Source organism: Tiliqua scincoides, chromosome 2 (assembly GCF_035046505.1).
Source record: "Tiliqua scincoides isolate rTilSci1 chromosome 2, rTilSci1.hap2, whole genome shotgun sequence".
In the NCBI taxonomy this organism is placed as follows: Eukaryota; Metazoa; Chordata; class Lepidosauria; order Squamata; family Scincidae; genus Tiliqua; species Tiliqua scincoides.
Window position 1 is genome coordinate 574872 of NC_089822.1, and position 15844 is coordinate 590715.

General features: G+C 53.0%; 1 protein-coding gene across 5 annotated transcripts in view; it reads left to right on the top strand.

Annotated features, from left to right (window-relative positions):
• The first annotated feature begins 245 nt into the window (after positions 1-245).
• Positions 246-15844, top strand: part of ATOSB (atos homolog B) — a 41645-nt gene continuing 26046 nt past the window's right edge. The window contains exons 1-5 of one of the 5 annotated variants that reach the window (XM_066616104.1): positions 246-384; positions 6739-6889; positions 9102-9203; positions 13937-14015; positions 14420-14495. The gene's annotated coding sequence lies outside the window, so the exon portion shown is untranslated. The remainder of the gene's footprint in view (positions 385-6738; positions 6890-9101; positions 9204-13936; positions 14016-14419; positions 14496-15844) is intronic. The other 4 variants (XM_066616102.1, XM_066616103.1, XM_066616105.1 and 1 more) reach the window with 4 other exon arrangements.

A 15844-nucleotide genomic window follows, 5' to 3' on the forward strand; every position in this document is an offset into this window, starting at 1 on the left:
ATTGCCGGCGGGGGGAGTCTTGCGGGGAGGGAGGGGGAGAAAGCCGTCCGGCTCTGTTCTGCGCCCCCGCCGGGAATGGCTCCGAAGGGAGGGGCCGCTCGCGCGCCCCGCGGAGCCCCCTGCAGCGACGCCACCGCTGCGGCGCCGGGGCTGCCTGGCGAGGGGGCGGGGCCTGCGGCGGGGGCGGGGCGCGGGCGGGGCGAGGCTGAGGGGCGGCGGGCCGGGCCAATGGCGGGCCGGGGGGCAGGCAGAGCAGCTGGTAGGAAATGGACCGTGAGTCAGGAGGAGGCGGACGGTGCTGGTCCTGCCGCCGCCGAAGGGTCGCCCGGCGGGGCTCGCCCCACGCACGGTCGTGCCGAGGTTCCCGCTGACGGAGGGCGGCAGGTGAGTGGGCGGCCGGCCGGAGGGCGCCGGGGCCCGACGGCAGAGCGGCCTCCCCGAGTAGTGTCTCTGCGGGCTCCGCCGCCTTGCCTTGCCTGGGCGCGGACGGCGCCGCTGGGGCCGGGCCGGGCCCCTCCGCTGTGTGCGGCGCTGCGGGCAGGAGGGCCCGGGGCTCGGTGCTCGGGGTGCGCGTCCCACCTGGCCGAGGGAGGCGCTGCCGGGGCGCCGCGCAGGCTGTTCCGGGCCCAGAGCCCCGCTGGCCGTGGGCGGGGCGCCCTCTGCGGGCCTCCCTGGCAGCCTGCGGCCCGGGCACCCCCGCCTCCCGCCTCCGCGCAGGCCTGCCGGGGCGGCCGAGGGCGGGCTGGGCTCTGGCGCCCTGCCGGAGAGCCTGCCGACCGGCTGCTGCCCTCGGCCCGGCGGGGCTCTGCCCCGAGGACCTTCCCCACGAAGTGTCAGCGCAGGGAGGCGGGGGCTGCCCGGGCTCGCTCGGGGCTGGGGGTGGGGAGCGGTTCACCGCGGGGGCGACGGTGCCTGGCGTGCTGTCGGCCTTCGGAGGGGCCCCTGCAGGCAGGCTGGGGAGGTCGTGGCCCCTCTGCCTGCCCTCTCAGCGGGGGCCACCTTGTGTTTGGTGGGGGATTTGCCCCAGCAACGCATCTCCCCTTGCTGGCGCCCCCCCCCAGCCCCTGGAGGGACCGGCACCCGCTTCCCCTTGTGAACTGTCTCTGGACCTCTGCTTGGGATACGTGAATGATGATGAATTGGAGGGCACAGCCTGACCAGCTTCACCAGTTGGCTGTTTGGCTGCTGCGCAAGACCCTCGTGCTGTAGGCCCAGCCCTGCTGGATGGAGCCCTGCAGCTGACCAGCTCTTGGGCACAGCGGGTGTTGGATTGGCCTTCACACACCTGCGCATGTGGCAGGCAGGGTCAGAGACGCTGGTAGCGCAGGGCTCAGCTGTTTGCTGCCAGGGCCGCATCGCTCTACTCTGCTCCTGTGGGGGGCTGGAGCAAGTCGGTTATAGGCGGCAAGACCGGCGTGTGGTGGACAACAGGGGCAGAAGACAGGCAAGGGGCCTCTGCAGCAGCAGGGCTGCTTGCAGTCTTGCCCAGAGTCTGGCATAGGGAGAGGCTCAGCCCAGCAGCTTCAACATTCAGCAGCAGCAGCGGCAGGAGGAAGGAGAAGAGGAAGGGGGTGCACGGGATCATACTGTCCCTGGGCTCAGTGGGCCAGTCAGATGTGTTGGTGGGCCATAGTTCAGGGACTCCCAGTGTGTGGGAGCAGGGCCCACTTTTATTCCTGGGCCTGCATTTGGCTGTTTGTTCCATGAATGTCAGCAGATTCTTCTGGTAGTTGGTGAAGGCCACAGTTGCTGAGCTGGTGCCGACCAACTGAATGCTGTGGGCATGATTTGTAGGAGCCTGCTGTGCACTTGCCATCCCCTTCTATGCAGGGAAGAAGCCAATTGCAGTGAAGAAGGCCAATTCTATGCTTGGGATCATTAGGAAGGGTATTGAGAACAAAACGGCTAGTATTATAATGCCGTTGTACAAATCTATGGTAAGGCCACACCTGGAGTATTGTGTCCAGTTCTGGTCGCCGCATCTTAAAAAAAGACATAGTGGAAATGGAAAAGGTGCAAAAGAGAGCGACTAAGATGATTACAGGGCTGGGGCACCTTCCTTATGAGGAAAGGCTACGGCGTTTGGGCCTCTTCAGCCTAGAAAAGAGGCGCCTGAAGGGGGACAGGATTGAGACATAGAAAATGATGCAGGGGATGGACAGAGTGGATAGAGAGATGCTCTTTACACTCTCACATAACACCAGAACCAGGGGACATCCACTAAAATTGAGTGTTGGGCGGGTTAGGACAGACAAAAGGAAATATTTCTTTACTCAGCGTGTGGTCGGTCTGTGGAACTCCTTGCCACAGGATGTGGTGCTGGTGTCTAGCCTAGATGCCTTTAAAAGGGGATTGGACAAGTTTCTGGAGGAAAAATCCATTATGGGGTACAAGCCATGATGTGTATGTGCAACCTCCTGATTTTAGAAATGGGTTATGTCAGAATGCCAGATGCAAGGGAGGGCACCAGGATGGGGTCTCTTGTTGCCTTGTGTGCTCCCTGGGGCATTTGGTGGGCTGCTGTGAGATACAGGAAGCTGGACTAGATGGGCCTATGGCCTGATCCAGTGGGGCTGTTCTTGTGTTCTTATGTTCTTATCCCCTCTCTGCTGCAATGTGCTGCTTTCCCTGTCTTCTCTGGCACTGGTACCTGCCTGGACCCTTGGGGGGGAACCAGACTGCCCCCCAGCCAACAGTTTGCATTTTATTTGTGCTGCAGCTCTGTGTTGTGCTGCTTATACGCTTGGAGCAGAGAAATGGTGTGGAGGAGTGGCTGGTTGGGTGAAGGGAGGGCAAAGATTGTGGCTGGCTCTTCCCTTATGCAGGTCATGGGGCCAGGCTGGGGAAGCTTCTGTCCCTTCATGATGTGTGGTGTGAAATGGGGCAGTTTCTCCTCTGAGTGGGTACACATCAGGATTCAGCCGCCCCCCCCCCCGTCTGATCCCACCCATAGTGTTGGCAGGGCCAGAACTGGAGAGGAGACCTGGGCAGATTCTAGTCAGAGGCAGAGCTGGGCCGGGAGAGGCAGGACGGGGGGCGTTCAGGGGCACAAAGCCAGGCTGACAGGAGGCTGGCAAAGAGGACAAAAATGGAAGTTCAGGCCTGAGGGACTGGGTAGGGAGACGGTGGGCAAGGGTAGGCAGAGGGCTTGGAATCCTGGAAGTGGCAAGGCCCTCAAGCCCAGCCCAGGCCAATGCAGGAAGCACATGTCTGCAGCTAGAGCCAGCAGGCAGGAGCAAGGGGGAGGCCAGGAGCCTTGTCCCGAAGTGTGGAGCAGCGTGGCTCGCCCAGCTGCTGCCTCCTTGGAGCATGTCAAAAGCCGTGGCTAGTGCTGTGACCTGTTGCATCAGTGCAGTGTGGCAGCAGCAGGTCAAACACTCCGCAGGCCACGCAGCTGGTCTTCTGGACCCACAAAGAAGCCTCTCCTCCTGTCCAGTAGTCCCCTGCTGTAAATGTCATGTTGTGCTGCCCCCCCCAAACACGGCACCTGCGAGATTTCTCTCGTGCAAGACCTCTTCTTGTTCTGGGATTCTCCCACTCGCTAAAAGAGGTGGGATAGCCACGACTTGCCCCAATCCCAATCCAAGCATGATGCAGAGGGAGATGATAAGCAAAGGTGGTAGAATTTGGGACTCTTCCGCTCCAGACTTCATGCCTGGGGGCAGGGGTCCTGTTTCAGAATGCTTCCCCATGCAAAAGCACTCTGTGTGTAGTGCTTCTAGAAGAGGTCTGCACTCAGCTTTTCCTCCAATGTGCTCATTTCCTGCATGCAGCGAGGGGGTGTGTGTGTGTGTTTTGTGTGGAGATGTTCTCCGGAACCCAACTGCCTACCTGTAACCTGACATGGACCAGTCCAGAGCTCTCCCACCTTGGTCTGCATGGCATGTGGGCTGGAGGGATGCAGGGCTGACTTGAACTCCTGGCTGAACACATGAATCCCCTCAGGGCTTCCATTCTCTCAGCATCTAGGCAGATGAGAATGTTGGGCTGGGTTGTGATCTAGTCTGTCTCTCCAACTGCAGCAGGACTCTTTGGAAGAGGAAGCCAGGTGTGCTGAGGTGGGGGGGTAGGGGCTGCTGTAGCCAGGCCAGTGGGAGGGAAGCATCATTGGAGCCTGGAGGAAGGTATCTTTATTATCTCTGGTGCTCTTGCACCTGGCTTGGGGCCAGACCTTGGGGGCAGACCTTAGAGGCCTGCAGCACCAGCTTCCTGCCCCTTGGAGCCATGCTTCCTTGGCTTGGTGCCCTGGAGAGCTTGTGGTATCCCTGGGGGCAGTCCAGCTGTGGGTGACTCAGTGGGGAGGGAGGGAGGATGCTGGGAGGAAGGTGACGTCTGCAGCCCTTGAGTCAGCATGGAGGCCGAGAAGTGGCACCCGACAGGGCTGCACCTAGATGGAGCTGCTGGGAGGGAGGCAGAGGCCTGTCTCTGTTCCCTGCCTGGGGTGCATGACTCAGTAGAGGCCTGAAAGGCCTCTTGGTGGAACCCAGGTGTGGAAGGCCTTGGAAGTGGGGAGGGTCCCAGTGCCCACCCTGGGTGCCCCAAGATGAGACTCATGGTGTGCACACAGGAAGTTGCAAGTATTGAGTCAGCCATTGGCCCATCTAAGTCCAGTATACACTGCACTGACAGAGAGGTTCCCAAGGTTTCAGATGGGGGGAGGGGTCTATGCTAGTTCTCTTTGGATGAACCCTTTGCACGCAGAGCATAGTGAGATAGGAATGGAAAGTGGTGAGTTCAAATGGGGACAGTGGGGGGGGGGCTGGGTTATTTGCCAGCTCCTAAAAGTGCATCTGATTTGCCACTGCCACAAGGCAAAATGTGAGTTGGATCAGGTGGATCACAGAGACCAGGCTGGATACAGTGGGAGGGGTGGGTCTCTCCCCGCACTATCAGCTGGTGCAGCAGCCACAGGGGCAGGGAGGCAGAGTCATGACAGGCTGCCACCAGGCCTCCCCTCCTTACAAGGCACCCTGTTCAGTGGTTTGCCAGGCGCCACTGGTGTCTTTGCTGGGTGTGTGTGAGAGTAAATAGAATGCCGGATTCAGGGAGGTGGCAGTGAGATGCAAGTGTCTTGTGGTCTTGTGTGCTCCCTGAGGCATCTAGTGGGCCGCTGTGAGATGCAGGAAGCTGGACTAGATGGGCCTCTGGCCTGACCCAGTGGGGCTGTTCTTATGTTCTTATGACTGCCTGTGAATCTCCCTAGATGGCCGAGGCAGGGTTGGGAATCCAGGAGGGGGCACCTGCCTTGCTGCCCAACAGCCCCCTGCCCGGGGTGGCCTTGGCAGTGGCCCTGGATATCCCTCTGCAGGAACAGGTGTGCCCTTGGGGGGACTCATCCTGGATCTGCTGCTGAATTGCCAGGGGAGGGGGGTGGAGGGCATTTGCCCAGCTTTGGCTGCTGCACCAACTGTGGCTGTACCTGAGTTGGTTGGGCCTGACGGTGGTCTGTGCTTTGGTGACAACTCAGTTAGATTTCTGTAATGCAAAGTACGAAGGGCTTACCTTGTCTGTCTGAAAATGGCAATTTGTGCAGATTGTGGCATTGTGGGGGGCTGCTGGGGTTTGGTGGCCGGACACTGTTGGGCTGCCACTTGCCAGTTGCACTGGCTGCCAGTTTGTTTCTGAACGTAGTTCATGGTGCTGGTTATAACTTTTGAAGTCCCTTATGGTGTGGGACTGGGGTAGCTGACAGAAGCTCCTGCTCCCATACATTCTGGCTCACCCCCTAAGACTGCGGTTTTCAAACTCGCAAGGAGTTTGAATCCCGCAGTAAGTCTTTGTGGGGGCAGGGGGAGGCAGTGGCGTGATCGCTTCTCTTCCCCTTTTGTCCGGGCTGTAGGGACTGGGGTGTACCCTCCAGTCCCTGCAGCAGCCGTCCCTGGCTGCGGAGAGCCAGGTGCGAGCGCCTGCAGGGCTCCTCGGGTCGGGGAAAGCGATCGCATACCGCTTCCGGTTTAACGGAGCGGGGCACAATCTCTCCGCTGTCACCTTCACTGACCCGGGGAGCCCTGCCAAAGGTCGCGCAGGGCTCCCTGTACCCCTGGGGAGCTGCAGGGTGCTTAGGCAAGTGCACCAAGCTCCTACAGCCCCCGTGAACGGTGCGATCCTAGGGATTGTGCTGCTGCCTCCGCCCCTTAAGGGGAAAGGGACCAGGACCCTCAGGCTGGGGCGTCGCGATGCCCCAGTTTGAATTCCACTGCCCTAAGATCATCTGAGAGGGCCCTGTTGGAGGTTGGGAGGCTGATGACAAGCTGGGCCTACACTGTGGTGCCACTGCAGTTGTGGAGCTCCCTCCCTTGCAACTTAAGAGCTGCCCCTTCCCACCCCCTCCTCATTCTGGCAGGAATGGAAGGAGCTGCTCCCACCCCATCCCCTCTCCCTTCTGGTGGTGATGAAAAACTTTCTGGTTAAATTGGCTTTTTTTGTATGTTGAGTGAGTTAAGAACTTGTTTGGCTGTTCTTACTATTATATTTGTTTTATAGCTGCCTTTATTATGTGCTGTTCTGTTTTTTAACATTGATCTTGTGCTGCTTCTATGAGTGGATGATTTGTCTGGGGGTTTTATGTGGATTCTTTGGGCCATATTTTAAAAATCCATTAAATATATTGTTGTAATTATTTTATTGATTTATTGTATTTATATTTATTGGATTTTTAAAATATTGTTAGCCACCTTGAGTGCTACTGGGGAGAAGTGGGATACAAATTTCTTAAATAAAATAAACTTCTTTTTTCAGGTGAGTAGTTTCCAAGGTCTTGCTGCTCAAGAGATGCATTCTGGAGCAAACCTGGGAGGAGCAGGGAACCTCCGTGTGAGCCAGAAGTGGTTCTTTCAATCCTAAAAATAGTTGTAGAGACTTGGAAATGGTGCAGTTTGGCTGCAAAAAGGTAGGGACTGATTTTGGTATGTCATTTTGTTTTTTAAGCCATTAAAATTCAGCCCCTGGTACCTCTATATCTGCGTTAGGAATATCAGGGTCTGACCTGTTTTTGGGTGCTGGTTCTGAAACTGGGTCTTGATCTTGTCCTATCCTGTGTTGCCAGGCTGGACATTTGAGCCTTCCTGGGCTCCTCAGAGCGAGCTCTTTGCCTTCCCATTTGTCTCGTAGCTTTGCACATTTCCCTGTTATCAGGTGGCAGTTCAGGTTTTTCTGTCCAACTGTGTGAAAGGACCCTCTTGCCCCAAGCCTCTCCTCCTTAGATATGCTTGGAAGGTGTGTTCCAGCAATGGCTGGAGCTTGACCCACAGTCAAGCAGTCTAGCCACGAATTGGCACCAGGTCTCTAGAATACAGAGTTGTGTTCTAGAACCTTTTATATTCCACCTTTCCTACCTGCAGGACAGCCTGAGGCAATACGCAAGGAACTGAAATAGTAAAACAATGAAAGCATAGCAAGTGCAGGAGGTGTGGTCTGGAGGCTGAGCTGCTGCCTTGCCTGTAGAAGCTAAGCAGGATCAGCCTTGGTCTCACTTTTGATGGGCAACTGGAAGCCTCTGACAGAGCTCCGTGAAGGAGTGTGGAGGCAAGAATGGCTGGCAAGAATGGATAACCTCTTGAGAATCAGCCTGAAGTATGTTTTGCAGCTGCCTTTGGAAGCTTGGAAGGCTAGAGCTGAGCAGTGAGAATGGCAACTGCACTGTGAAGAGAAACATCTGGGGAAATGGAGGGTTCTGTGGGTTTCTCTCATAGAATAGCACTTGTAAAAACCCCATTTGACACAATGGGGCTTTTGGTCAGCCTGCCTTTGTAAACTTTGTCCAGCCTATGAGAAAGGCGGTGAATAAATACAGTAGTAGTAGTAGTAAAATTTCATCCTGCAAGAGCAAAAAACTAGCACTTTGTACACTTGCCAATCTTGATAAAAAAAAATTGAATACCAGCAGCCAACAAAAATAAACCAGCAAAAGTTGAGGCAACAAACCAACTAAAGGAGTGCAAATTTGGGGCTTTACAGTCCTCTGAGAGGAGTCGGTTCATAAAGTTGGTGCCACTACTGTAAAGGCCATGCCCTTAGTGCAGCGGTTCTCAAACTGTCAGGGAGAGTTTGAGCCGCTCTGAATTCTTGCAGGGGCAGGGTGGAGGCAGTGACACGACCCCCAGAATCGCGTTGCTAAGGGGGGTTCAGGGACTGGCACGTACTTACCGGTCTCTGCAGAAGCCTCCCAGGGGTGCGGGGAGCCCTGCACGTTCCTCTGCAGGGCTGCCCAAGCTTCAGAAAGTGAAAGTGGAGGATCTCACCCTGCCTTCGGTTTGTAATTGCTGCTTTCCCCCAGCCCCTTAAGGTGGCAGAGTCCAGGGCCCTCAGGCTGGGTCCTTGCGACACTCCAGTTTGAAAACCACTGCCTTGGTGGTTTGCCTAGGCGCCTGGAGCAGGCCTGCACATGATAAGAGCACACGATGGGGCTTACACAGGAGAAGGCAATCCTTACGTCACCAGGTCCCACACCATTTCAGCCTTTAAATGTGACAGCCTGTTTCTTGAATGGAGCCTAGAAACAAATTGGCAACCGACGCAGTCCATGTAGCATAGAGGTGATCGGATCCCTGTGGGCAGCTGCCATCAATAACAGTGCAGCATTGTGGTCTCAGATGGCCCTTCCCCAGCCCCTTTGGAGATTCTACCTGCAAAGCAAGTGCTCTGTTGACCCAGAGGTATGGCCCTTCCCCCACCTGCATGGCTGCACTGCTCTTCCTGTACACCCTTTGCCAGCGTGGCTCCTCTGCATCCTGTCTCTCAGTCAGGGCCTCCAGAGTGTATTCCTTCCTTGTACAGGAGCAATGTCAGTGGGGGCTGTGCTTCCTGAAGCCCTGAGGCCTGGGCTGCTGTGCATGAGCTGTAATCTGCAGGTGAGGGCCAAGATGGATCATCTGTAGGTTGCTGCAGGACTTGCTGTTGTCTCTGCTGTGACAGGCACATCTGCTGCAGCTCTGAAAGTGGCCATTGTGTCCGTGTGGGGAACTGCTCTGCTCGCCTGCACCTGACCCAGCAGGCGTCTCTCACTTTCCAGTCTGAGAAATGCTGAGGTGGTCTCCTTGCAGACTTCTGCTTCGAATATGCATGCACTGACTTTGGGTTTGTTTGTTGTTTTCTTGATCCAGCCATTTGAGCTCCTGTTTGGGTGCCTGTCTGCACTGGTGTTGAGGCCATTCAGTCTGGCTGAATTCCAGAAAGTTTGAAGAACCCACCTTCTGGCTGCAGTGGTATGGGGGAGCTTTATGGGCTGGATGCTCCTAGGAACCTAGACGTTCTTCTGCCCACTGGCTTAGGACCAGAAAGACAAGTTCAGATTCTGTTCAGGGCTGGTGGATCAGGCCAAAGCCCCATCTAGTCCAGCATCCGGTATCTCACATTGGCCCACCAAATGCTTCAGGGAGCACACAAGACAACAGACACAACCTGCATCCTGGTGCCCTCCCCTGCATCTGGTAATCGGAGGCAGCTTACCTCTTAAACCAGGAGCTTGCACATACCTACCATGGCTTGTAACCTGTGATGAACTTTTCCTCCAGAAATTTGTCCAATTCCCTCTTAAAGGTATCTAGGCAAGATGCCACCACTACTTCCTGTAGCAAGGAGTTCCACAAACTAATTACACTCTGGATAAAGAAATATTTTCTTTTGTCTTTCCTAACTCTCCCAACACTCAACTTTAGTGGATGTCTCCTGGTTCTGGTGTTACATAAGAGCAGAAAGAGCGTCTCTCTATCCCCTCTATCCACTCTACCCTTGCATAATTTTGTATGTGTCATTCACATCCCCCCTCAGGCACCTCTTTTCTAGGCTGAAGAGGCCCAAACTTTGTAACCTTTCCTCATAAGGAAGGTGCCTTATAATGCCTTACAACAGCATTACAATATTAGCTGTCTTATTCTCACTGTCTTTCCTAATGATCCCAAGCATGGAATTAGCCTTCACTGCTGCTGCACATTAAATCGACACTTTCATCGAGCTGTCCACAAGGACCCCAAGATCCCTCTCCTGATCTGTCACAGACAGCTCAGAACCCATTAGCCTGTATGTAAGGTTTTGATTCTTTGTCCCAGTGTGTATGACTTTACACTTTACACGTACTTTACGCTTACTTACATTGAAATGCATCTGCAGTTTTACTGCCCATTCTGCCAGTTTGGAGAGATCCTTCTGGAGCTCTTCATAACCTCTTCTGGTCTTCACCACTTGGAAAAATTTGGTGTCATCTGCAAACTTGGCCACCTCGCTGCTTAGCCCTGTCTCCATTGTCCATTGACACCCACTCTCTGTTTCCTGGTCTTCAACCAGTTCTCAATCCTTGAGAGGACCTGTCCTCTAATTCCCTGTCTGTGGAGTTTCCTCAGCAGCCTTTGGTGAGGGACCGTGTCGAAAGCCTTCTGAAAGTCCAGATATATAATATCCACAGGTTCTCCCGCATCCACATGCCTGTTGACCTTTTTGAAGAATTCTGAAAGGTTCGTGAGGCAAGACTTACCCTTACAGAAGCCAGGCTGATTCTCCCTCAGCAAGGCCTTTTTGTCTATGTGTTTTGAGATCCTATCTTTGATGAGGCATTCCACCATCTTGCCTGGTATAGATGTTAGGCTGTCTGGACTATAATTTCCCAGGTTCCCTCTCCTTCCTTTTTCAAAGATTGGTGTGACATTTGTGACCAATTCTCTGGCACCGTGGCCATTTTAAAGGACAAGTTGTATTTTAGTCAAGAGATCGGCTACTTCATTCTTCAATTCCTTAACAACTCTTGGGTGGAGGCCACCTGGGCCTGGTGAGTTACTGATTTTTAATTTGTCAGTTAGGTCTGTAATGTCTTCTCTTTTAACCTCTATCTGACTTGGGGTGCAATCCTAACCAACTTTCTAGCACTGGCGTAGCCATACCCGTGGGGACATGTGCTGCATCCTGCAATTGGGAGCAGTCATGGAGGCCTCCTCAAGGTAAGGAAATATTTATTCCCTTACCTCAGAGTTGCATTGCCCTTATGTCAGTGCTGGAAAGTTAAGTTAGGATTGCAGCCTTAATTCCTTGGTCAGGAGGGGCCATTCAGGCCGCGGTATCTGCCCAAGGTTTTCTGCCGTGAAGACAGATGCAAAGAACTCATTTAATTTCTCTGCCATCTCTAAGTCTATCTCCCTTTTCCCTCCCTCACCATCTAGAGGGCCAACCGCTTCTCTGGCGGGTTTCCTGCTTCTAACATATTTGAAGAAGCTTTTATTATTCCCCTTAATGTTGCTGGCTGTGTATTCCTCATAGTCTCTCTTGGCCCCCTATATCACCTTCTTACATTTCTTTTGCCACAGTTTGTTCCTTTTTATTCTCCTCATTAGGGCAAGACTTCCATTTATGGAAGGAAGCTTCCTTGCCCTTTACAGCCTCTCTAACTTGGCTCGTTAGCCATGCAGGCACCTCCTGGACTTAATCAAGCCCTTCCTTTGCAGTATACACTTTTGCTGGGCCTCTATTACTGTTGTTTTAAGCAACCTCCATGCACTCTGGACTCTTTTTACCTTCCCTTTCCACTTCTTTTTAACTAGTCTCATTTGAGGGAAGTTCGCTCGTCAGAAGTCGAGGGTTTTTGTGTCAGATATTTTTGGCATTCTTTCTGCTGACATGCATGTCAAAGCAGATTGCAGCATGGTCACTGTTCCCCCAATGGCTCAGTAACATTTATGTCTCTAACCAAGTCCTGACGAAGCACAGTATTAAATCCAATCACCTGTCCTCTGGTGGGCTCCATGATTAGCTGCTCTAAGGAACATGTCAAGGAATCCGGTCTCTCTTTTGTGACCAGAACACAAATTGACCCAGTCGATATGAGGATAATTGAAGTCCCCCATGATTACTACCCTGTCCCTCCTCAACACCTCCTTGATCTGTTTCCGCATCTCAAGGTCCCCTTCTGGTTTTTGGTCTGGATGGCGATAGCATGCCCCCAGTATTACATCACTCTTCAGGCCTGGTAATTTGACCCACAGTGATTCTATGGTGGAGTTGGACCTGCCTTCAGTCTCTACTTTACTGGATTCCACCCCTTCTTTAACATAGATGACCATCGCACCACCAACACACTCCTCTATGTCCCTCCTATAGAGTTTGTAGCCTGGGATTTCGGTATCCCACAATTGTAGTTTGGACCATTCCCCACAGACAACAATCATCTCCTAAATCTAAGTCACTCGGATGCTGGCATGAGCCAGATGGCCTTAGATCTGTCACAAAGGCAACAGGGCCATCTTGGTTGGGCCACTGACATTTCAGAATTCACTGCTGTGGGAGACCAGCAGTTCATCTCACTGAGGGTGTTCAGATGACAGGCGAAGCTGCCTTGTTTAATCACTCATCATCTGGTGGGGTTGGAGTTTGTGCTGCTGTTTCTTTGGTTTCCTTTTTCGAGGTGAGCGAGCAAGTCAAGACAGGCATATGCCAGTGCTGCCACATTCAAACATCGTTAATAAAACAGATTGTGAACTGCTCTGAGGAGCCTGTTAAGATGGAAGATGAAGAATGCAAATGATACATTTATGTGTGTGCAGGAGATACACAAAATTATGCCAGGGATGGATTGAGTGGAAAGAGGGATATTCTTTTCCCTCTCACACAACACCAGAACCAGGAGACATCCCCTAAAATTGAGTGTTGGGAGAGTTAGGACAGACAAAAGAAAATATTTATTTATGCAGCATGTAAGTAGTCTGTGGAACTCCTTGACACAGGATGTGGTGACTGCATCTGGCCTAGATGTCTTTAAAAGGGAATTGGACAGATTTCTGGAGGAAAAGTCCATCACAGGTTACAAACCATGATGTGTATGCGCAACAGCAACCTCCTGGTTTTAGTGGCAGGCTACCTCAGAATGCAAGTTGTGAGGATGCAGGTCTCTTGTTGCCTTGTGTGCTCCCTGAGGCACAGTGGAGGGCCCCTGTGAGATACAGGAGGCTGGACTAGGTGGGCTTTTGGCCTGATCCAGCAGAGCTCTTCTTATGTTAGTCTTGGTTTGCTTATTGCTAGCATGCACCTCTGTGTTAGGGAATTAGTACATAGATTGGCTATGATTGTTAAGTAACTTGTGACTGATTTAAAGAGAAGAAAATGTCAGTTTAAATTGTTACTTCAAATCGGGGTTCCTGTTGATTATACTGCCTATGTTTCCTAAATAATAGTGCCAGCTGGCAAAAAATTGCTTGGAAAGTTTCAGCAGAAACAGACACATGTACGCTTCTAATTGCCCAATCCTATTCAACTTTCCAGCGCTAATGCAGCCCTGTCAATGGGGTCTGCAGTGTGGGGCAAGGCAATCACAGAGACATCCTCAAGGTAAAGGAGTGTTTGTTCCCTTACCTCCAGAACTGCATCCTGGCTGCATCAACGCTGGAAAGTTGGATAGGATTGGGCCCTAAATGTCATAAACCTGTTCCAAGTGGTTCTGTTCTACAGGATAACCAGCCCAGTTATCCAAAACTGGAATTCCACATTCTTAAAGGGTTGTTTTCAGTACAGGCTGAGTCTCATTATTTGCAAGGATGGCAAAAATAGCACTAAAGCTAATCAATTTAGAAAAAAATGCTCAGTAAGACAGAGTCGTTAGGCAGACAATTCATTAATCAGTCTCTTTCCAGGCAAGCCAGCCACCCCTCCCTTCACCCAGAGCAAAGTGAACTTTCTTTCATGTACTCAGGGGAGAGAGAGGGGTCCTTTGCCTTGGGGTGAAGCCTGGAGAGAGAATGATTGATGGCTTGTCAGCAGGCTGCCTGCTCACTCACTCTCTCTCTTGCATTAAGGAGGCTATTGTTAAAGGACCATTGTCATCGATTGAGATAGAAAAATCTGTGAATAATTAGGTTATACCTGTAATCCCTTGCATGACTGTTCTCTACAACAGTAAGAATTAAAATTCTTACACAGATAATCTCTCCAGATTAAAGGGATGCCTTTTCCTTTTCTCCAGGGATCAGGACATTCCTTCTCATTTGAAGTGGCCATTCGTGTTGAGTCAAATCCATGAATAAAAATACCTGCTTAACAAGGTTGGACCTGAATTACTGACATTCCAGTTTCTCTCAACATTTTTGGTTTGGTATTTTCTTTGGGGGGGGGGGGCACTTCTTTTCCCTCCCGTGTCTTCAGAGTTTTTGGAAATCTAGCCTTAACTAGCCAATGGACCTCAGTCCCATGGGGGTGGGCTTCCTTGTGGTTGGTGTCTGTGTTGCTACCAAGCTTGCTTGGGTGTGCTGGGGGGAGGCAGCCTCTCCCCCTGCCAGGCTCCCTCCAGTCCCTGCCCCAGCACCCACTGTGCCCCCTTTCTCTTGTTGCTGGGCTCTCTTGCCTGATTTGCATACTGTGCTGCCATTGGCTGGTTTGACATCAGGGGAGATGTGAAGGGGTGGGGAGTCATGGTGACAACTGCCTGAATGGGGGCTTGTCCTTCCAGGAGAGGTGAAAGGGGCAAGGAGCAGAGTGGAGGGGGACACAGAATCCAGCAGGAGGCCAGAGAAGTCATCCAGCAGGTGGCTGCCCAAGTGCTCAGTGGTGGTTTGTCTTGGACTGTTTGCATTTCTTCCAGGATGGGCTGGAGTGATTGGTGGGAGAGGGAACTCCTTATCTTGGAGGGCTGGGAAGAAAGTTCCTGCAGACCGAGCACAGCCAGACCTTTCCATGATGTGCTTTTCCCTGTGCTCTGGATTTGTAGGGGACTGGGGCATCCGGGGTGGTGGGCGGTCCTCCACTTGGGGCATATCCCTTCCTGTGGTTTTGTATGGTGCTGAGGAAGGTGCTGCAGTGTATGACCTACTCTGGATTGTGTGTGTGTGTCTGTGTGTGTGGGAAGATGAGCAGAGGCCCAGCTGGGCAGTTGTGGCCCACAGTTGCATGATGGAGGGGGCTGTGGTGCGCAGATCACACAGGGCATGTCTCCAGGCCAGTGTGATGCTGCTGCTGCTGCTTCCTTGGGCCTCCTGCAGCCCCAGCGCTGATCATCATGCATTTCCCTAAGAACAGCCCCACTGGATCAGGCCCAGGGCCCATCTAGTCCAGCTTCCTGTATCTCACAGCGGCCCACCAAATGCCTCAGGGGGCACACAAGACAACAAGGGACCAGCATCTTGGTGCCCTCCATTGCATCTGCCACTCTGACGTAACCCATTTCTCAAATCAAGAGGTAGCACATACACAACATGGCTGACGCGCACATCTACTCATCATGGCTGACACGCACACGCACATTCCCTGACATGCACCTCTACTCCCTCCAAAATCTGTCATTTTGTTCTTCATGTATTTCTTAAATATCCAAAGCTTGCCTTGCATACACCCTTTCTTATCTAGCAGGCTTGCTGGGTATACTAGAAAAAGCATCCAGTAATGGAGGAGATGGAAACAGAGCCTCTCAGGCCTTTGTTGAGAAGTTTGGGTCAGAAAAAGGTGTGCTAAGGCCCAGCTTTCATTCCAAGAGCCTCCAGGAGTTGGTGACAGGTCAACAGTGAGGCTGGATGGAGCTCTCTGTGGAGGAGTGATCAGGCCTCCTTGCACTGCAGCTGTGATGGAACGGGAAACTCTCCTTCCCCTCCGGACTCCAGCCAGCTTCTGTTGGAGCCTCTGCTGGCTGTTGTAATCCCTGTCACTCAAAGCACTTGTCCTGTGATGTGTGAGGGGCTGAGCAAAGAACTTAGCCATTGTCAGTTGGCATGGCTGCTGTGTGTCCGCCCTTCCCAAGGCAGAAAGGATGGTGATTCAGGCACCCTTTGTGCCTAGTGGGGCTCCATGTCCCTTGTGGGTCGGTCTCTCTCTCTCTTTCTCTGAGAAACGTGTGGCAGGAGCCAGGGAGGCTTACTTCTGGTAGGGAGCCTTGAGGGGCTGG